At 44.9% G+C, this 23079-nt stretch overlaps 1 protein-coding gene and 1 long non-coding RNA gene across 3 annotated transcripts in view; both read left to right on the forward strand.

Annotated features, from left to right (window-relative positions):
• The window catches only part of LOC135399005 (uncharacterized), a 289237-nt gene that overhangs the window by 97658 nt on the left and 168500 nt on the right, over positions 1 to 23079 (forward strand). For both annotated transcript variants that reach the window (XM_064630631.1, XM_064630632.1), the window contains exon 10: positions 8819 to 8882. The gene's annotated coding sequence lies outside the window, so the exon portion shown is untranslated. The remainder of the gene's footprint in view (positions 1 to 8818; positions 8883 to 23079) is intronic.
• LOC135397613 (uncharacterized) lies at positions 16089 to 17360 on the forward strand. The gene is made up of 3 exons (XR_010423673.1): positions 16089 to 16404; positions 16629 to 16679; positions 16774 to 17360. It is a non-coding gene; the product is annotated as an uncharacterized LOC135397613 (long non-coding RNA).

Genomic DNA, 23079 nt, shown 5'->3' on the forward strand with positions numbered 1-23079 from the left:
CCCCTCTTTCCTGCCCCTGACACACCCAAGAAACGCGAGGCCACGTTTAGCGTACACACTTTCGTTATCCCGCGCGAGCGAACGTACCATGCTGACAGTCACCAGCATCTCTCTGAAACGGATTGACGTCCTCCTCCTGGCAGTGGGTATACCATTCTGACACGCATCCATTCCGGAACTGTTCCCATTCTTCGCGAGGCTTTTAATTGTTGCCTGCCGTCCTTGTCCCCCTATCCGACCTTCCGCTGTCGGTAGCGGTAACAGAAAATTTTTGTTCCTTCGCTAAAGCCCGATTCGTGTGCAGTCGAGTCGAGCACGTATAATGAGTGTCAATTAGAGGAAGAAGGGTAGGGTAGGGGAGTGGGGGGGGGGGGCAGCGCGTTTAGATTCCCTGACGGGCTGGGCGTTGGTTGCTCAGTGACCTCAGTAAACGCCCGTTCGTTCGGGTTGGGCGAGACTGGACCCGTTTGGGTGATGCATTTACGAAAGTATTTCTTCTTGTTTCAATGAATCCCGTTTTAACTCTGCCATGTGCTCGTCGTATGTATATGCATCGAAAAAACCTCGAAGGCAGTGTTGTCCCTATATGCGAAACTTGTGCATCGCTTGTACCTTTTTAAGCGCTCAGCAGCAATATATGGTCTCGTATACCAACGAGCCCAAATTTCATCACTCTTCCAGATTTATTCAGGCTGTTAATGGAATGTGGAATATGTTGCAGGGAAAATCCCGAACAAGCCTCTCTTAAAGGTCTTGAGCCACAAATAAAATAGGATAAATAAAAATACACAAATACATAAATACAAATACGCAAATAAATAAAAAAGAGTAATTTTACTCCCTTTTGGGGGACTAAATATATTGCTATAAAAAATAGTCCCTTTCGGGAGTAAATGCACTGGAGTTAATGAATTTTACAGAGTGGAGACTGCATTTCCCGCTATATTCTAACACTCCCAGGTACATAATTCGTGTGCATGCATGAAAATACTTCGAATCAAACCGTCAACCGTGATATATCGAGTAAGACCTCGCGACATACATAGGGCACAATTTGCGAAGAAAGAAGCTCTAACTCTTTCTTACTCTGTGCGGGTGGAAAATTGCTAAGTTGGCTATGCATTCGAATTGACGTAAAAGCACACATTTACGTAGACTGTTGCATTCGGAAGACCGTTTGCGAAGTTCAGTGACTATGCGCAGCCCCGGGGAGTAAATTTCGGGGTTAGGGGACTAAAATGAGGAGTAATTGCAATCTATAGGGGACTAGAAGCTGCAATTACTCCTCATTTTACTCCTTTTATTTTATTTTTAGAGTGCCCCGGCAACCGGCAGAACGAGCGAAAACCCTAATTACAACTGCCCTGCGCGACATCGAAAAAGTATCACCAGCAACGGGGAGACCATTCCAACCTACGATGAGATCGAACCGAGGAAATTAGCTAGAACCTAGGGAGGGAGTCGCGGAACGCGTGCTGTACATACTGAGTCGGTTTTCTGTATTCCTTAGCTGTTCTCTGTTTCCTGTTCCTGACTTGAAATGTTCCTCATTAGCAGCATCGGGAGCCTTATCAGGAGGGGGGAAGAGTGGTGATGGGAAGCGGAATTCCGTTGACGCCTCTCGTCTCTCATGAGTGGTCATTTCCGCACTTCCATGATTGCACTCGATCGGATGCTTGTTTCGAAACCATCTTCCAAAGCCAGTTCCCCCTCTTTCGATAGCTTCGGTGTCACACGTGAGAAAAATCTGCCTTGTCGGTGAAGAAATTTTATGAAGTGATGTGATGTGGCAAGGCTCCGTGGAGGACATGAAAGCGATGCCAGACCAAAACGGGGTCTATATTGTGCTGTACGTTTCTGCTTACTTAACGTGATGTGCAGGGTGTCCAAACTAATGTGACACAAGGTTTATATACACAAACATAAACAAAAAGAACTCTGCGCTCTGCGTGAATGAAGCCAACGGAATACTGTTAGTACTCGTCTATCGTAGTCACCATTCTTCCTTTTGCCTATAATTCATTAATTGGATAGTACTAACTCTTAGGATGTTGGTTTAAGTGCCGATGTGTCAATTGGAGAGTCGTAGATCGGTTTCAGAAGCACCCGGCGGAGGTGTTTCCAACGAAGCAGTCTTTCTTTTTTTTTGTCCTAAAAAGAGTCCAAGAAAGACACATCCTATTAGCTGCAATTTGTAGCACGATTAATCCTTCCCTAATAATCCTGCTTATGGCGCCGGTGCTGCTCAAGCCCCCGTTTGAGCCGAATCTGAGTGGCCTTGTGCTTCAAAAATGAAAATAAATAGTAATGATTAATAAATACTAGTTTCAGTTCAAGTATAACGTTTCGTTATAACTATAGGGCCCTGGAGTTCATGCAAGTTGCATGATTTTTTTTAGTTTGTTTTATGGATGTTCTAACGTTTCTCTACACAGTAACAATCGCAACGAGACAAATCTACAATGTTTTGTGCATCATATAATTGCATGTGTCCGCATATTTCTTTCTGATCGTCATGTAATACGACGCTTGCACATTACGTCATATATGTCGACGCCATTTGGTTGCATATTAAGTCATGTTTCCGCGCTATTTGCTCCATTTTTTAACGTTTGCCGTTCTCTTTGTTTGCCACCGCTCACGTTATTTCAAAAAGGGGGTGATCGACCCAAAAACCAGTGTTTCAGCTATACATCTAAGCTACTACGCTGGTTTTGAGCTGCTTTCGTGCTATGTAGTCGGTGGATTTGGCTGGCACCACTAGCACCCAGAACCAACTTTTGAAGACAGAACAGGCGCCAAATAGTCAGCGAGTTCAAGTTGTACTTGATGAATATAAGGAAATCAAAGTATGGTAGTCTAGGACTGCCCTTCTCGAAGATAATAAACGGCGCAACAGTATAAGGAGCTGCCTGCACATGGCGTAGGTATATAGGTAGGCTATATAGCTAGTTTTCCGGAATAACATCCTGCGACATAGCGCACGTTTTCTTAATTGGCAAAACAAAGTTAACAAAACAATGTATATACAAAACAATGTATATGGGCATGTGCACTTTTTAAAACTTGAGTGTGGCTATCGTGGCATACTGCGGTGGCCACCGAGGAGCCTGAATGTGCACGGGTGAACGTACGTTGCAATTGCCAATAATGGATGTGCATTTTTTTTTAGAACGTTTTTTATCTTGACAATTATTAGGGTGTTTATACGGTTTCAAGGTACGCAAAAGCTTCCAGAGCAACATTTCCGTCGTCATAATATTTCCATGAACATAGCAGTAGGAAGCAAGTAAGCTGGTGGTTTCGTGGAACAGATAACATTTCCTTGAGTCTGAGGAGGGTGACAAATATAGGGACGGAGACACGAACCGTCTCCGTGTCAATTTCGTTCGTGTCTCCGTCCCTATATTTGTTACCCTCCGCGGACTCAAGGAAATGTCGTCTGTTCCATAATATTTCTACATATTTTGTGTATTTGGACATTTCGCGCCGCATAGTTGCATGCATATTTTGGAACATTTATGTGCATGAGATCCCGGAGCCTAGTTATAACGAAAGTAAGCAGGGTCGTTATGTTCTGACCACGACCTACTAGATTATAACGACCATGTCAGGCGCACCCCTTCTATGCGCCGCATTTTTGGAAGGTAGCGGTGGCGCTTCTGATCGTCCCAGTTATTGCTTCCTCAACTTCTACAATACTTTGTACTTCAGCTTACCTTAGTATTTCTGTACAAGCGGTGGACGTTCCACAGATGTTTCATTCTGAGGTTGATTATCATCATCATTCTACGCGTTTTCATAGGGGCTATCGCTGTCGTCTGCTACGGTAGTCGTACACACGCTTCTGCGCGTTCAGAATTCAAATTTCCGTCGTCCAATCGTGTTGTGCCGATCAGTAGCGCCCCTGGCGGATCGTGCGGACAGGCTCCTCATAGGGTTTTCTGATTGTGACATGGTCGTTATAATTAGGGTTCGTGGTTTTCGGCATTTTCCGAGAAATGCCGGAAAACACCCCCGAATGATTTTTTTCAGATTCGGAATATTCCGAAAAAATCCGAATTTCTCGTATCCTGACAGCTGCCATTCCTGGAACCGCAAAGGGAAATCCCCTTGGAATCTCCCTTCGTATGAATCGATTCACTTCTTTTCGGTTCGTTGTTACTTCGCGCGCAAAATGGGCCTTCCTTCGTGCGAAATAAATAGATGCCCGTATTCGGGCATTTATTTTTGGGGCGGAATACAGATGCCGAAAAAATCCGATTTATAGTCACCCAAATAAATGCCGATAAACACCCCCCGAATTGGGTTCAGAATAAATGCCGAAAACCACAAACCCTAGTTATAATCTAGTAGGTCGTGGTTCTGCCACCCGTTGACAGCTCTGTACCGAATAAAAAACGCAACGACGAACGCCGCAAACCGCAACGCTACCTTTCACTACAAGACGCACCCGCAAGCCGTAAGCGCCGACGCTATACTGATAGGCGTGACACCAGCCATATAAAAGCGAGATTACAGCGTGTTAACGCAACATGCATAAACACCGATACACGCCGATAAGTGCGCGAGGCAGCGAAGCGGAGCGCTATGCTGTCTGTCAAAGATAGTACCATCAGCCCTGGCAGTTAGTAATGTCAAGGGCTTGTCACTTCCGGCGGGACGTGCATTCCCCGAAGTGGCTGCTTCCATACCACGGTTCTTGGGGGTCCAAGGGCGCTTTCACGGTCTGGACCGCGAGATAAGTGTGCCTCCCTCGACTGTTTGTCATGGGCCCCGCCCGAGAGTTTACGGCTTAAATACCGACGCGATTTTGGGGGCGCGTGGACGGCTTCCGGCTCACCACCACGGCCGACCTCGCACTTTGAACTTCCGCTCTTCGCTTCACAGAAAGTGTCCAGTCCAAGCGTGTGTTTGTTTGTGTGTTTGTGTAGGGGTTGAAGTATTCTTGGAAGCTACGATGAATAAACTGGCGTGGCAAGCTTTTTTTTTTCGTTCGTACGTCTCGTGTCGAATAAGCTGGGAGTGGCAAATGTAAGATTACTTCATGGGACAGCTTGCTCTGTGGTTTCACCAGATTTTTCATTTTCTGTGCGTCATTTCATGGTATCAGCGTACGCAGCTGCAAGTATAAAGGGAATTATAAACTTGAATGGGAAACTTGAATAAACTTAAAGGGAATGGTCATGTGTGGTCACGTGACATTGGAGAACATATTGCCACACCGGAGTCGGAGTAGGGGGGAATGCCGTGAGTTGTTGCGGTATGCGTGCAGTTACGAGAGGAAACTGTAAAAGTACACGTTGCTGCCTCATTCGGCATGCAGTAAGACGCCTGCGACGCATCCCCATGTTTTCCCATGTCACGTGGCTTCAAGGCGCCCAAAGGCTCCGCGTGACGTCATGTGCACAAGCCTCATTGTTGACGATGGTATTGTCCTCTGCGTCCTGTTGTCCTGCCCCGTGTGCTAAAATTCACTATAGATATTGCATTAGGAGCACCTCGTATGTACCTCGCATATAGTACGTGGGTGAGATACATACTTCTTGGAATCGAATACTTTAATACTCCACTCAGTTATTATCGTGGAACAGCAAAAAAATTAAATAAAATTATTAGAAACTCCCTTGCTCCCTCTGAATCTTTCCCTTTCTATAGTCCCGTGGTTTTACTGTCTGGTCTGTAGTCTATAGTCTGGGATCTTTTTATATACCCGGTGATAAATCACAGTGTTTGTCGAGGACTGATGGCAAGTCTCGGAACGTAACCCTTAGAAGGCGGTGCTAACTGCCGCCGACGTTATTCAACAAAGAATAACTGCATGAGAAACGGCTGGTTAATACTCGATAAGTATATGCCATGCTTAGCGTGTCGTTTTCGATCGTTGAGTTTGAGTTCGAATGTAATTGAAAAATCGAAATTTTCCGCACATTATTCTTTCCTGTGTTCAAACGCTAGACTACATTTCTTCTTCTTTTTCTTTTTTCTTTTTGGTAGTGAAAAGCAAAGTTCTAACACAGCTGCACGTTCATTAACATCGCGGTGCACGTATTTTGAATGTTGGAAACTTGCGATGGGGCGTGGACTGTGGAAGTACAATATACAGGGTGTTTCAGTTAATTCCCCGGGCTAAATAGTTCGCGAACGGGTGCACGAATCGAAGCTGCAAAGCGGGTGCACTAATCGAAGATTTTGCGCTCCACCGCGACCAGCCGCAATAAAAATATGTAAAGCGAAACCAATTAATTACTGCAACAAATGACCCGCTTCGGTAGCACATTTTTCTCTAAATATGTCCACTGAAGGTCCCATAAGGGGTAGTACCCATTTTAATGCCGACGGCGCCCTGCTTTAGAAGTTGTTTCTCTCGAAACTCATTTGAATTTTTATTTAAATAATGAGCGCCTCCCACTCATTCACACGGTGCGCAACTTGTAGGTGATATCGGACAGATACTTGTAAAAAGAAAAAAGAAAGTTATTCGATTTGCGCACCCGTTCGCGAATTATTTAGCCCGGGGATTTAACTGAAACACCCTGTATATAGTTTGAAAATGTAGGAAATAAGTGAAACGTTTACTTTGTACTGAGAGTTGTAAACGCAAATGACCATCCATTAGTTTATTCAGTGGAATTTCAAACCCTGCCGTCCTATATCCGGTCAGTAATTGTGACCAGGGATCGAACCGGAACTGAACCGAAAAATTGTAACCGTATTCTTAACCGTAAATTCATAACGGTTACGGGTTTGGGAATCGGTTCAGAGGTGAAATAATTGTAAACATAAACCGACCTTTTTTGACTCACCTGAAACGGTTATCTCACGCCTTTCTCTTACAACCGTGTACGGTGAGCGTAGGTTCGCTTTCATGTAGCAAAATTACTGCAGATGAACCTGTTCAACCGGGACCGAAAAAAGTAATGGTTCCAATCCCAGTACATGTCCCTACCGCTGACCGATATATATATATATATATATATATATATTGTCTGTGTGTGTGCGGGGGGGAGGGGGGTTCTCTCTGAGCCGAACCGGACCGAAAAAAATACCGGTTCCGATCCCTGATTGTGAGATAACGGCGAAACAACAGGCGTGCTGGTGATGCTTGACATCTATACTTAAAACCCTGAGATTGTAGAACAAAAAGGACACACACGTCACAAGATTTGGGATTTTACGTCCTCGTGTCCTTTCTGTCCCTCTGAGTGAGGGATTTAGGTACGTACGGCTGTATGCGTGTCTCTCCATCTTCCTCAATGTCATTGCCTCAGCTGCAACTGTACGGCAACCATCTTAACTGCCCTGCCTATTGACCTCCCAGGCGGCCACTCTGCCATTCCGTTGAAATGTGGCAGTCGTCGATATAGCCGGAAGGTTACTTTCCATCATGTTCTGCCATTCCGTGTTCGACTCCACAGTCTGTGTTATAACTCACACCCATCTGGCTTGAAGCTAAGTGACCATCTGCATGACACAGAGACATTAAGCTTAGTGTGTCGCACAATAGCTTAAAAAACGCCGACAACGTGCTCACTTTTTAAGCGCTTCACCGCCGAAAAACTCAAACAAACAAAATGTAACTTCCCCTCCCCCCTCCCCCCTCCCCCCCTCCCCGTGTTTACACACACACTGGTACCTGCAGTTGGCATTGCTACATGCCTTGTAAACACTGCAAGCTTCCGGGAAAGAGAAGGGCAAGACATAGGGGGGGGGGGGGGGGGGGGGGCAATTGACACAAACGCCTTCCGTGGAGTTTTTAACGGAAAGGGAGGAGGGGGGAGGGGGGGGGAAGGCTGCGGTGCTCCCAGCCCCGAAGATTCCGACGAGAAAATGTTGACAGCAGAGGTGCGGTGAAGTTGATGAATGAATATTCCCAGGGAAATTCTCACTGCCTGGAAAAGGGAGGGCATGCCTGCCTTCAAAGTGGCCGAGCCGACAGATGTAAATGATTCTCTAATTGGAAATCGGGGTGGATGACTGCGCCCATAGCTGTGGGAAGCTTCAAAGAATGGCCCTTTTTGTTGTTCGGATGCTCGTTTGTGTTTTTGTTTAAGAAAATAAAAAAATAGAAACTGTGGGGGAATGGATAGTGGCCCCGACGGAGTGTGGGTTTATGGTGCAGTGGTGCACGACCTAAAGGCCTGTTGTGCCTTACAGAAGAAGTTTTCTTTGTGTTTGATGCAAGATAGCCCAGAACAAGGATATTCATGGCCAAATTATCAAAAGTCGCCTATGTAAATAATTAAAGCTTTATAATATAAAATTTTTATTGGAAGCCGGAAGCACGACGCCACAGCAAATTGGGACAAAGGAAAGCCCGAACAAACTTACGAAACTAGGAGTAATACGTAGTTTCATCGGTGTATAATCAATGTTTGACGTACCTTTCATCCACCTTGTATTTTGATGTGATAGCGCCCTTAAAGGATGCTATAGTGACCAGAGAGTCGCTGTGTTGTGTTTCCCTTTCTTCTTACGTCTCGAGGCGGTTCAAGGAAGAACTTCGTCTTATGGGGAATGCATGTTTCTCATCGGACAACATTGAGTATGAAAGATTCCTATTGGTACGTTAGCATTCGAACTCACGCCAAATACACAAGAATGCATCACCCTCAAATCTCAAAATCCTCACTCCAAAACAAGAAAGGCACTTCAGTTAAAAACAGGCTCGAGCGAAAATATGGCGCATTTCCATGCACTTTCTCTTGCTCGTACTAAAAGCGAATTATACAGCTTCATCGTCCTGTGATGTCTTGCCTTTAGGGCAATCTTTCCCAGAACCAATAAATTACAACGTTTACCCCGGTTTTCTTTGCAGGCTCCAGGAATGTGCTTTTCGTTGCCCGCCGCATGGGGTTTCACGCAGCGCATGAAATCACACGGTAAGACTGCCTTTCACTGGCTTGACAAATATACATACCGCGTGGAAGACTAAAGAAAAAACAAGCATCGACCTTCCAGAGCAAACTCAGCCACCGGAAGTAGAATTGCTTGTTGAATTTGAACGACGTACGTCTCTACGCTAGTGAAACTGTTATGTTTTATATTTTTTACAATTATTTACATATTTATTTTAATTTTTTTCAATCTCTGACCCGTTGCAGCTGTGTGGTATATCTGCGCGGTGAGGTCATGAATCCGTGCTACTCAAGCACTACTTGAACGGTAAAAAATCAACGGCTTCCGACGTGCGCTGAAAAATAGAGCGTTTTGGATACAGAAGTCTCGTGACTAAATTATTCTACTACTGTGATAATAGTGAGTTTTACTACGGTGTACGCAATCTCTTTGCGTACAGGGGAACGACAACAACACCACGTTCCTCTGTGTGTGGCCGTCCCTACCAATGTCGTAATATACCAACAAGTCAGCAGACAATTTTGGTTGCGTTTAACGCGTGCAATGTGTGAACACCTCTGCGTACTCTACAACAAAAACTCTAATGAATTAGCTTTTTTTACTTTTTTTTTTAGGTTAAGTTATATAGGTTGCAGCTGAATGCTTCGCGAAAATTAGACAGCGAATGCTTATTTTGTAGATTGAGATGCTCTTACAACGTCCATATGAGAACGACGGTCGAAAGACCGGACCTGCCGCAAACACAACGCGCAGTCGCACGTTCAATACGAAACGCACCGCGGCGCACGGCATATTGCGACGGATGGGTGTGAAAGCAGGCTATAACTGCGTGTATCCAGCTGCAAGCTGCCTGGCCCATATCTCTGCGTGTGTTTGATGGATGCTCGGCGTCAAGCCGCCGTCTTTATTGTCTTCGCGAGAGTTGTGCCGGCTGTTGCCTTGTCCTGTGCTGCGAGGCTTTATCGTTAGCGTCACTCATCCCTGCACGGACAATGATATGGTCGGGGAAAAAAAGTGTCAATCACTTAGTTCTTTTTTCTCTCTCTCTCTCGAATGGTGACGTCTGGTTCGTGGGATCAATTGGAGATCACGTCGTGACGGTGGTGTGGAAAATGGGTAAAGAAACAATGTTGCGAGCAAGGGTAATGATAAAGGTAGAGCCTTCTATAATGGGGTAGGTTGAAACGTATCTGGCCTAATTGGGAGGTCTAGTTGTTTGATAGTTGTGCTTATATCTTATATGGGGCTCTGAATAAGGGTTTATATGGGGATGCTGAGGTTGGTGAGCCGCAAATTCATTCCTTCATGTCTCGCACATTCACTTTACTGCTCTGACGCTTCATTTTCAATTTCATGGAGTCAGTGATGCTTCTGAGGGAAGTGAATTGATTGTTTGATAAGCAGAAGAAAGTGATAAGCAGGTCAGATTTGCGGTCCGTTGGAAGCTTTTCAGGCGCTTTCTGTCGCAAATACAGGGGAAAAGGGTAAATGAAGATAATGACAGCAATGATGCGTTTCTATATTTCAAATTAAAGCGTCGAATTCTGGAAAGTATATTGAGTTATTTAATTTGCTTAGCATCATAATCCATTTATCTTTCACGCTGTATTTACATATGTATGCGTCGCCGCTCGTATACATACGCAGATTTATATTTTTCTCATTTTTAGAGAAAGATAGGAAAGACCACTATAAAAGAATTTTCTTGTCCCATGCCGCTACCATTCTTATATTTTAAAGAAAGATTCCGACCTACTTCCCCTCGATACATGAATGAATGGAAGCGGGGGCGTCCGGAAGTACCGTTACCCGCAGCCGGAAGTGGGCTGCCGGTCGCTCTTGCTGCAGCTTCCGGTTCCCCTACTCTATCGCTTTCGTGGCTGATGTCATTTCCGTCGTGGGATTATCAAGGTCGGTCGTTGTTACCATGGCCCCCAAATTGGTCTGCTTCCGTTCTGCGCGCCTTGATTATTGTCATTAGTAAAATGGAATTGTGGCGTTTGACTCGTAAATGTACGCTCGAGGTTTTTTTCTTCTTTCTTTCTTTTTATTTGCATTTATCGCAAGAGGGCGTTTCGCGGGTGTGTTCAGGGGAGGCATCGGATTGTGGAAAAATGAAATTGAATAATTTTGCACGCTTCCGTGGGAACAGCAGCTTCTTTTGGATCTGCAACTCGCATTAAACTTTTTTTTTCTGCTCCTACTCATGGTTTCTGGAATACGGCTTGACGGCGGATGCTACCTCGTGTGATGTTCATCAGTTCAGGGCCGGTAGACCTCACGCTTCTTGATGGGCACCGTTGAAAATAAATTATTATTTTTGTTATTATTATTATGGTTATTCGTGGCTAAAAAATGGCTTCACGTCGCGAGACGACTACGACCATGAGCTCCACCACAGTGACAGGTACGACGATTCGAAGCTGATGTAATAAAGATGGTGTATCGAGAAAACTGTGTAAGACACTGAATTATTAATAATAATAATTTTAAAAAGACGGCTACGTCTTTGGACATTCCGGCAAACGCCTTCAATTGCGGTAGATTTTGTCGGCACATCTTCCAATCCTGATCTTCGGGCGCCAGCACGCGTTTTTGTGCCATTGTAACTAAAACTACCTTCTTCTCGCTCCACAACTGTTACCGACGGACATACATGGCTGTCGACGTTCGTGGTATAACGACATCGCTACAAAACGTAACTGTATCCGAACTTCGATACGCGAGAGGAATTCTTTTTCCTTTTCATTGTGAGGTTATGGATGACTGAAATTGGCACAACAGCCAGGTCACACGAGTGCCTAAAGACAAGACAACCGCTGACATTCGCCACAAACGTTACGGCTGTCGAAACATAAACCAACGCAGCCGTGCTAGCTGCGCGCCGTTTTGCATAATTTTCTTTTACGAAACCGCAAACAATCACGGAAGCCCAGTCATCCACTTACACGGTGGAGCCGTCACAGTTAAATGACACTTGATAGGACAACGCACGCAAATACTCCATTGCTCATTATTCCTTGGCCTCCTTACGGTGTGTGCCAAATGAGCGAAGCAGACGACTCAGGGCTGTTGCCAGACGACGGGTCGCCACTCTATGGCTAAAAATGGCCACGACGCGGCGACTGTGCAGCGTCTTTGTCCTCCTCGTCGTCTGCTTCGGAATGCAGACGGAATCGAAAACGAAATAGAAACAACATGACGACCAAAAAGGTACACAGAGGGAACAAAGCGGGGGCTGTTGGAGAAGAGACGAGGTTTTGACTACTTTTTTCTTTCCTTTCTTTTTTTTAATTTTATCTATTGTAATATATAAATATGCATTCTACATTCTGAGTGTGGTTTAATGGGAGTGTGCGAACATTTCCGCTCATAAATAGCAGACGACGAGGTTTTGCTTTCCCTTTTTCTTTTCTTTTCTTCAAAGGGAAGGACGACACGTGAAAGGGTTCGAGAGCCGAGTTTAACCTGAAATGCCGGGATTATTTCTCCGTTTGTATTTTCGGAGAAGCATTGAGATACATTGTTATACCAGGAACGTTAAATGCCTCACCTCAGTTTTGGTTGGGAATGCCATCCGGCGCATTACTTCAAAATGCAACAAGGGCTGTCTTTGCAGCTGCGGTAAACGCTAGGCAACTGCGCAAACCAATTATACTACGTGCCTTGTAACGTCTGCCTCTTAGTTGGCTACAGAAAAGGATTCATAGAAGGGTAGAGAACATATAGCGAACCTCAGGGACGAGAGAGCCCTCGATATTTCGAACAGAGGCTGGTCTTCTTCTGGGCAAAAAAAAAAAAAAAAGATTCGGTAACCTGACCTTCTTGAATACCCTCGTATTTCTTGCAGATCCGTTCCTGCCTGCCTCGAACCAAACCTCGCCATAAAGTAACCCAGTTCCTCGTGTCCAGTACATTACCGATGACAATCGCGGTCGGAATATATCGCTTGTCTCTTCAACCGTTCCCGTGATAGAGAAACGATCGCTTGTTCTGGTTTGAAAGGCTTTTCAGCGCCGCATTAAATTACGACCCCGCTACCATTGACGCCCTCACTAGAACAGCATTTTTTTTATTTTCATTTCTATTTATTTTTTATTTCTTGTTGCGTGGATAAAGGCGCACTTATTGTGTTTGGTTACCGTATTGCAATCAGCTCCCGTTTCAGCCGTCCCGCACCGTGTCTCTTTTCAGCTTTCAGTCGTAATTTATACCAACACAGAAGCACCATATAGGCAGTCAGTATAAGGCGTACATCAGAGGTGATGTCGATCGTATGAAGCGATGCAACGTCTTTTGGCACCATATGTTTCCTTTTGCCTTTTTGTTTTCTTACTTTTCACGCGTCGCATTTTGCTTTATCGAATTTTTTGCTCTTTTTCTCTTCTCTTCTTCTTCTTTTTTTTTTCTGTGGGTGGGAAGGAGAGGGGGGTGGGGTTGAGGAGCATCCTCGTTGAAGGCGTGACGTGTCTTCAGGGGTGTGCGTGCGGGAACTGCGAGGGGTGTAGTACAGGTGTATATAGTTTGGAAGCGCTCTGTTTGGACAAGGGGGCCATAAATGTCGAGATTTATCTCTCTCTCCGTCCGCGCTTCACTGGCTACCGTTCTCGTTTCGGAACTTGTTATATCCATTATGGTTAAGGATGAGCGGAGGAAAATGCTGAGCAAGTATAAATATGGCCACCGAAAGGGGGGAAAGGTCAAACGACTTCTTTAAAGAAGCTGTGAAGCATGGCGACACCTGAAATGACTAGCACGCCAGATGGCCTGAAATGAACAGGATCGTTGGGTTTGTACGTAATTGCGGAGCCACCGGGTGTTTTAGGGTTTTTAAGTCTCCCAAGACCAAGAGGGTAAAATAATACACAGTCCAGCTTGTTGAAATGTTGGTCTGAGGAAGGGCAGGCTAGCTGCCCGAAAGCTCACGTATTAAATAGTTACTCTGATTTCGGGCTTCATTCTTTCGTTATTATGTTTCTTGGCGACAACTATCGAGACCAGCACAGTGGCACGGGCTGACGCCGAAATAAATCATTTTGAAAATGAAACACTGGCAAATTAATCATATAAAAATTCACTTTAAAAAAAATAAACTCTGTCAATATCCACGGTGGCAAAATCAACGCGTAGGAATACACTTCACGGAATCGATTCTTCGAAATAAAGCCTTCGAAATATTAAACTCTCTCTGATTGGTGGACGGCGGAAGGCCTCTACGTCGACCTCGAAAAATAGTGCGGCAGTCGTACACTCTTAAAAAAAAAGTTTAATGGAACTCATTTTCCTTGCCACATATATCATTCCATTTTGGGGAGTACAATAATTACTTTAAGAAAAGGGGTCTCCTCACTCCCTTCAGGGAGTGAGGAGACCCTTTCACTCCCTACTCGAGTGTAATTGTACACCCCAAAGGGATGGATATATGTGGCAAGGGTGTACTCCCCAAAAAAGGAGTTGATGCATGTACACCACTTTTTCAAGAGTGTACTTCGCTGGGCCTCGATATTCCCGGTTGCGAAATTCCCGATCATGCATGAAATCCCGACCATTAAAAAAACAAAAAAAATGAGAAAAAAAAACGCTCGAATTGTGCGTCGCATTGAAAGCAACGCTGTGTCGCCCTTCAATTAACATACGGTACATTCCCTCCCTAAGTCTCTATATATGATCTTTGTTTGCAGTGTTTATTTTGGAGGGTGTCGATTTTTTCAGCGATTTATTTCGGAAGGTGAAGTTTTAAGCGTGGACTTTTTAAAGTTTTATTTAAACGAATTTATTTCTCCGTACACCTCCCACGGCACAAGTGGGTGCAGCGTCTGCTCGTTGGTACACTTGTAAAGAAAACAAAGGAGGAAACTCGGAAACAGTTACAGCTTCTAGATGCAATTACTCCCCATTTTAGTTTCGTGGCACTGAGGTTTCCTCCCCAGATCTGCAAATAGGCCCTAAATTTGCGTGGATTTAGTCCTGGAAGGGAGTAATGGCTGTGGCAATGCATATCGTCTCCCCAAACGCTAAAATATATCTTTCTTCTTCTTCTTAGAGTGTATTGGTTCCAAGGCCATGCTAAAAGTGGGGAAGAGACGGTCTTGAACCCCGTAATCTGTAGTCTGTTGTGTTAGATGGTATCCCTACATTTTTAATATACTCTACCGATAGATGTCGCTGCAGTTCCCCCTGAAGTCAGCCCAGGGCGAATACTAAACCCGCTGCCCCTGGCGCCTTCCTGTACTCTTAAAAAAAAGGGGTGTGCTGTAACTCCTTTTTGGGGCGTACACCCTTGCCACATACCGTATTTTCCGGTGTATAACGCGCACACGTGTATAACGCGCACCCCTAAAAACGGGCCGAATTTGAAAAATGTTCGATGTATAACGCGCACCGCGATGGTGCTACAAGCTTCTGTACTGCCACCAGTATACACAATAAACCAAAGCGGTGTGTCATATATGCATATGCTATATTTGAAACACATTTCGTCAAATCCATTAAACTCCGATGCAACAGCGTCGCTGTCATAGCATATACTTCAGCCTCCTCTCTGCTTTCCGTTTGGCGTCCCTTTTCAATCACGCCATTCCTCTGAAATGAACTCAAAATTATTGACTGCTGTATAGCATAAATTAAGCATCATCATTAAGGCTATGGTCTCACTCCCCTCTTCAAAAGAGGCAACTTTGTACCAGACCTGTAGCTCTCATTTTCGTCTGTTGGTGGTGAAACTGGTGCCATTCGGAAGCTATGATTCTTGACTCGGGGGGACCGTCTTCCGATTTTCGGCCAGGCATGCGGTTGCGGCGCCATACGGCCTGGAACATGCCAATATTTCCGATTATGGGTGGTCTTTGTACGAAACTGGCGCAAAAGGGAGAGCAGATAGCGGCGCACAATTTGTTGCGTTGTGTTGTTCTGTGATACGTGGAGGGTGGACCGTCTCGCTCTTATTGATATATGACGCCGATAATCCGGAAGCGCCTTCAGAAAAACATGAAACAATGCCTTTCTTTGGCTTCCTGTTTCGAGGTGTTCTAATGTCACCACACAAGCCTAGAAGTGGCAGTGGATGGGCAATTATGCGCAAAACAATTGCTGAAAATTTCAGCATGATTGGAAGAGCATATCGCAGGTTATTACGTTCCCAAACCATTCCAAAAAATTCCGACCAAACCGAAACTGTACAGGATTTTCGTTGGCCACATCGTGGCGGAGCATGTAACTACCGTGTGATCAACTCCAGTATTCTGCGAAAGGTGGCGCTTGCGTCACTTGTGTTCGGTACGTCACGTTGGTTGCGTTGCGCACTGCTCTGGCTGTGCGCCGCTGTGCTGCGGGACGCATTCATTCGCGCCGTGCTGATTGTCGTGTTCTGATTTGAACTGTTGATACTGCGGTAGGCTGCACGTTCATAGTATCGTTGCTGCTGCCGCTTCGCACAAACTGGAAACGCGCGGCAATGACACGGCCGTGCAAGAATCCTCGGAAACCGCGGAGTTGCGGTCTGAAATCAGTCCGCAAGCTGCGTCGGCGGCTGGCGAGAGAGAAACGGTAAGTTGTAACCAAGTGATTGTAACTTTGTACTGGTGCAGTGCGCTTGCTCTTATTTATTTGTTATTCCCCGTAGGCAATCCAAGCTGTGGCATTTGCCCCCCTTGTATGGTCTTAGGCATCAGTGGTCTTAGTCTAGTGTCATTGCCTTGACTCTCGGGGCAGGACTGAGAAGCACCTGTATTACGACTCACCCCCGATGATTTTTTTTTTTTTTTTTACAGTCTGAGGTACAGCACAGGAGTAAAAGGGTGAGGATGGACAGCGTTCTCTAGGTTTGTAACTGTCTTCTGATGTGTATCTCCCTTCGATATTTCGTTTCTGCCCATGAGAGCATTGCGAAGTTTTTGTGCATTTTGACTTTTTCAGATTACCACAGTGGTGCCAACTTTCACTTGCGGCTATCCAAGAGCGTACGATGTGATGCGGTTCAGGTCGACCCGGATGTTATCATAAACATTATATGCATTTACCAATTTCTAATGGCTGTGTTCCATCTCCTCTTTTTCTATGTTTGCTACACTGCCTCGTCCCGTTGTTTTACCCTCGCCAAGCGAATGGGCGCTTCCGCAGTACGGTGAACTCAGCATGGGCATGTTCATAGCAATATCACAATGCCCGTACTAACGTACCTGAAATTGGACCCGTACATTCCTTTAGTCTCACCATGTGTTCTCGTCTTCTTTATTTTTTTTTACCTTCTCCAACGTCCCGCGGTCTCGTAAAAAGTTATCGTATAGATTATTCTCCCACAAAAGTCTTCTAACACTTTGAATACGTTATGCAAAAGCAGGAAATTGACCAACTTGCGCGAGATTTCCGACCACTGACCTGCTGCAATCTGGTTAGCATGGCACACGGCCAGAGGAGGACAGATGACCGAGACAAATAATGGGAAAGCGCGCCCGTTCACATTCCTTCGGTTGTTGTACCACCTGTCTAATTGTAAAAGCAAATCGTGGGGGAACGCATAAGGCTGTTATTCGAAATGTGTCTCTTGTGTGCTTCCTTGTTTGTCTTTCTCGCAACGTGTCCTCGGCCTAACATATTGGCCTTGGCTCATAATCGTTGTTGTGAACTAACTAAAAATCGTAGAACCCTATGTTTGCGCCTAGAGCAATACGTGCGTGTAATGTGCCTGTGGACCAAATCTAGCGGTACAATGAACGACTGTAACATTTCGTGCAGCACTATCTTCGATGCGCAAGTAGCCATGGTCTCAAGGGAATATATATATTTTTCAATGGAATATATATACAGTTTTATAAGACTGTAATCGGTATCATCAACATAATTATCGTAATGAACCTAATTATCGCAATACGTTTGAACAGTTGCACACCTCGCCGCGCATGCTCAATCATATTCGGTTACTGCAAGTCTCACTGACATCCTGCGTGTTAGATAAAGCTGTTAGGGGCAACAAGCAGGCTCCTACAAAATAATTGTCACTGCTAGGCAATGAATGTGAACACAGAAAAGGCTACGAGCTAGTTCTCTTGCGTCTCCCAAACACACGCTTCTTCGTGTTGTTCCTTTATTTATTTTTTTATTTTTTGCTTCATTGTTTCTAGTCGAACGGAAGGAACCGGGTTATGCACCAGCTTGCCTGCGTCCTGTCCCTTGGGTCGGCAGCTAGGTAGCGGAGTACCGCTATTCGCTAATCCTCTGAAACGCCGCTACTCATTCCGAAACGTAGCGCGGTACCGCTACCGGAAGGAAATATGTACCGGCGCTACTGCCAAGCTGCCTCGTAAGCTATTTTTTTTTTATGACGAACATGTAACCATGATGAGTATAGCCCACACAACGCTTAGGCAATAAAATATTGTTTTATGCAGGAACAATAAGCACGAAAAATGTCGATACCAGCTCTGAACTTTATTCTATAGGCAGAATAAGAGCGTACAGAAATTAGAAAATATCACTTTGGTCGTGCCGGATTGTGACACGGATACTGCCCTGTCGAAGTGAAATGGCGTGGAATACGAGTTACTTCTTTTGTCTTGCCCACTAAAGTAACCGGAAAGTAGCGGTAGCAGCATCGGACACGTTACCAAAATTTATAGCGGGAATTATTTTTCCGCTATTGGTTAGAAATTTAGCGCGAGCGCTCCTCCGCTACTGAAAACGTAGCGAAAAGAGCTGCTCTGTTCGTAGCGCCGCTACGCACAGCACTGTCTGTCGACAAGGAAACGTGTCCAGCCACACACGCAAACACACAAAAGAAAAAAAAACGTCCCCGAATCACGCACGTGTGTGCCGTAATGTAACGCGTATGACTGAATTCAGGTACCGTCTGCACCATGCTGAACATTCGTTATGTAGGCAAGGGGATTTTGTCGGTCAAATCCTTTTTTTATGGCAAAAAGAAAAAGAAAAGAAAGAGAGAGAACAAGAAACAGCAAATCGTGATAACATTTACCTTTTTTTTGGGGGGGGGGATTCATAAAATTAGATTAGGCATATGCTGTGGGACTACTTCTGTGTTATGTATTCTTGTCTTTCGCATTGCACGATCTCGAAAACCTTCAGTATAACGTTCCTTCCATCTGCCGACGTCCTTGATTCTTGCAGGTGAACATGTACGCGTCCTTACTTATGTGGCTTTCCATTGAATAGTTCTTCTTATGAAGCCACAAAAACGTGGTAGTCAGTAGTTAGTCAGTTAAATAAGTTAGTAAAATAAAATAAAAACATAAAATTAAAATAAAACATAAAATAAAAAATGCAACCATGTCAACTGTTTTACATGGCATATCGTATCACCAAAAATGCAACAATGCAATTCACTTTCCTGAAGTTGTACAAGTTGATGCATAACTTTCCCATCAAGACAAGAAGAAAAGGGTGCCGCGGAAAATGTGTGAACAACGGCATTTAGACACGACGGAGCTACGGCAGACGAGGACAGTACGGAAAGGACGGAAAGGCACCACACCGCCCTTTTCCGTATTGTCCTCGTCTGTCGTAGCTCCATCGCGTCTGAAATGTCATACCAACCCCACACTGCGTTGTTAGCCCATGACATTTGTTTGTGTGATATACACTAACACAACTGCGTGGGGGCTTGAGCGTCTGCCCCACTGCCCCTCGGAACTTTATCATGCTGGGGCAAGGTGCCCTCCAAGCAGTCTATCCAGCTGACACTCAGGACGAATGTTTCGCGAGATATCCTAATGGTCGCGTGTTCAATGTGTAGACAACTTCTCGCTCGTCTAGATGCTCAAACCACACGACTGCTCTGGGGCATCTTTACTTGGCGACTGCTGCTCCTTGTGTCTTGCAACAATGCGGCCTGTACAGTCATGGGGCTCCCGAGATGTGATACCGCTAGACATATTGAAATATATTTTTGTCTGTCAATTTTGTTGCTTTCCCCCCGCATTTTATTTCCCTCTTTACACATCACCGTGCACGTCGATCTGCGCACTTCTAAAAAAGAACTTGACATGCTCCTGGTCATTCCGAATGACGTCTTCTCTTCTGATTTGTTGAAACTGGACGTCGTACTACTTTCTGTGATACTTCACGTTTGTGCTAATTAGCAGAGAAAATGTTTTTCCGTGTTAGCGCTGCGAAGCAACTATTGCTGTACGCTGTGTACAGGCGTGGACAGAGGACAGCAGGAGGAAGGGTGACAGGGGGCTAGTATGCGTCCTGGGTTGACTTCAGGGCTAAGTGAGTCGACATTCGTCAGGAAAGTCCGACGGAAAACCCAAAGAAAACCTCAGAGAGCACACCTGGTGACAGGATTCGAACCCGTGTCACGTTGTATCAACGAACGTGGAATTGATTGCAGTGTATTCCCTACGAGAAATCGCAAGTGAGAGTAGGTCGAGCTTTCAAAGTAAAAACCCTTAGTAAGTGGTTAGGAATTTTCGTATTTATTTTGAGCCGGAGGCGGACTTCAAGACCTGCATATCGCAACCGGGGATTTCGCAAAAATTCCACGCGTACCAAAAGTGGATGTTTCTCGAGGGCACATTTTTTCCGGGGGACATATTTTCCAGGGGACATTTTTTCCGGTTCCCCCAGAGCACGCGCGTCTTTGTCTCGTTCCTTTTTCTTTCCAACTAGTTTCTTTGTTTTCTACATGTGGGGGAACTGAACGAAGAACCGGAGCATGGAAGGAGGGGGCACCACGGTAAATGTTTATTATGTAGGCAAGGGGAAGGAGTGCTGTCGCATCCATTTTGCTACGAGGAATTTTTGTCGCACGATAACTATTTTGCAATGCAAATGCAATTTCTTGGATTGAACTCTGAAATCTGTAGACGGATCCTCCGTTTACTCGCAAATACAACGATCGTCTCACGACAAACTGTGGGCAATCAGCGCCGCGTAATTCGATAAAGACAACTGAAATAAACTAGTGAAATGACCACATTTCGTGGCGAAAGATCACACCTCTCGTCATCTCACAAAGCGATAACACGAATCGCCAGCCAAATAGAAAAAAAAAAAAGAAGTTATCTTCACCTATGTAGTCACGGCCGCTACTATGCGGAATACGGACAGGTTACATAACATATAATTGTCGACTTCCCTATTTTACTTCGGTTATGCCATTCCTTTGATTCTTATCATTTTGTGTGCGTACTGTGAGTTGAACTTCTAGTTTCAACAGAAGTGGTAATTTCATAATTCATTTCAAGAAATCCTGTTTCTGTAAGCTGTATTGAGATAAAACTGCTACCGATCGACGCGTGAACAGACTGTTCACAGCTGATTGCAATTATTTAGTAATTGCGTCCATTTTTTATGACGGTTGTTTGACCATTTTGCATTTGAGATATGTATTTTTATATATGCACAGTCTTCGTCACACGCTACGCGCGCGGCAGCTACCCCTGTGCTACTCAAACCACGAAAGCACGAAAATCAACTCGCCGTCTTGCGCGACAGTTTCACAAGATTTACGAGACAATCTTCCCTTCTACACACGTATAAACACCGGGTACAATGGCATACAGAAGGGACTCAAGGTCAAAGGGTCCAGTCGGGAGAATCTCGCGTGGGACAGCTGTCCCACGCGCGATTCTCCCTAATGGGGTCATCCACGGAAACCGCGACGGTGGCGCCCCGCCGTAGCAAGTCCGTAAGTAAATTCAAGATGGCTACCGTGAGACCGTAGCCTTAACCTTTTATGAAGTTCAGTGCCCTTTCGCCGGTTTTGTCAACTGCCTCTAAGAGATATGGGAGAAAGCCACAGCACACAGCACACTCTGGAACAGGCTAGAATTTGTACGTCACCGACTTTAAAAGGAACTCTATTTTATATTTATATTTTTAGGATTTTATTATTTATATTTAAGGAAAATATTTCCGTGTATAACGCGCATCGTTAGATAACGCGCAGGACCTCTTCAGAACACTTTTTTTTTACTGTATAACGCGCGCGTTATACACTGGACAATACGGTATATCACTCCCCTCGAGGAGTCTCCTGACTCTCTTTATAGCTATATGAAGGGAGTGAGGAAGCTCCATAACGAGGGTAACGGAGAGTAGTTGAACCTCTGTATGCAATAAGGGGATAAGTCGTAAAATCCCAAACCGAGAGAAGGGGCTTGATCTGATTGTCCGTCCCATTGACACACATGCATTTCCAATTTTTCACCCATGCTGTAACGGGCCAACAAATCACAATAAGGTCCTAAATTTTCATTGGCAGGTGCATACTGGTATGTAGATGTCATTGCAGCAAAAATAGTAAAAAGGGGATAAGTCGACTTATCCCCTTATTGCATACAGAGGTTCAATTGTACACTCCAAAGGGAGTAATATATGTGGCAAGGGTGTACTCCTCAAAAAGGAGTTAAAACACACCCCTTTTTTAATGGTGTGGTTGCCCTCCTCCTCTGTCTCTCCATCTGTATTTGTCACTACCCCGGTTACAACCACAGCTGATGCGCGGTGCTAACAAGTAATAAAAATCTACCACATTCTGACATCCTGTCTACGGCCTTGTTATCGCTACAAAAGATAGACTGATACTGCGTATCAGATACAAAGTTCAAATATTGTTTTAGCGTTTGTTAGACGATTGACCCACGCCTATTTTTCCGTCTTTGATCAATACATATCGCTCAGCATTGTCGAGTAATTCATTGCCGCTTAAATAAAACGCAAAAAGAAAAAAAAAAGCGCTTGCGATAAGGCTTGAGATGATTAAGACAAAATGTATGATATGATTGTGTCGCATCTGCAATATAAAATAATTCTAAAAACCAACTCTATATTCTTCAAACTTGCGGTGATACACAACTTGGAGCAACAACATATTTTTAGCACTTTTCCTACCTTGAAGCTTCGCGTGAACGTTGTTGTTCACCTATATAGGTGGCTCCGAGCCAATCGGAGGATCCGTGTTCCCTGGATGGAACAAGTTTATTCCTTTTTTCTCATCGAAGGCTCCTCATGCAAAATACACTTTTCCTGCCTTTTGTCATTCTGGTTCCGGTCGTTACCGATTTACATGTAGCGTTTTAAGTCGAAACCCTCCACTGCACATCAGTCACCGGAGCCGCGTGCACGACATTTCGGCGGGAAATGCTTCAAAAATGGGTCACTGGTCACGGTTTCACTTCGACCTCATTGTAAAATAAGAACGGCGAACTTGTCGAGTTTGTAAGCCAAGATCTTGCCCTTATAAAGAGACCACACGTACAC

This window comes from Ornithodoros turicata, chromosome 6 (assembly GCF_037126465.1).
Source record: "Ornithodoros turicata isolate Travis chromosome 6, ASM3712646v1, whole genome shotgun sequence".
In the NCBI taxonomy this organism is placed as follows: Eukaryota; Metazoa; Arthropoda; class Arachnida; order Ixodida; family Argasidae; genus Ornithodoros; species Ornithodoros turicata.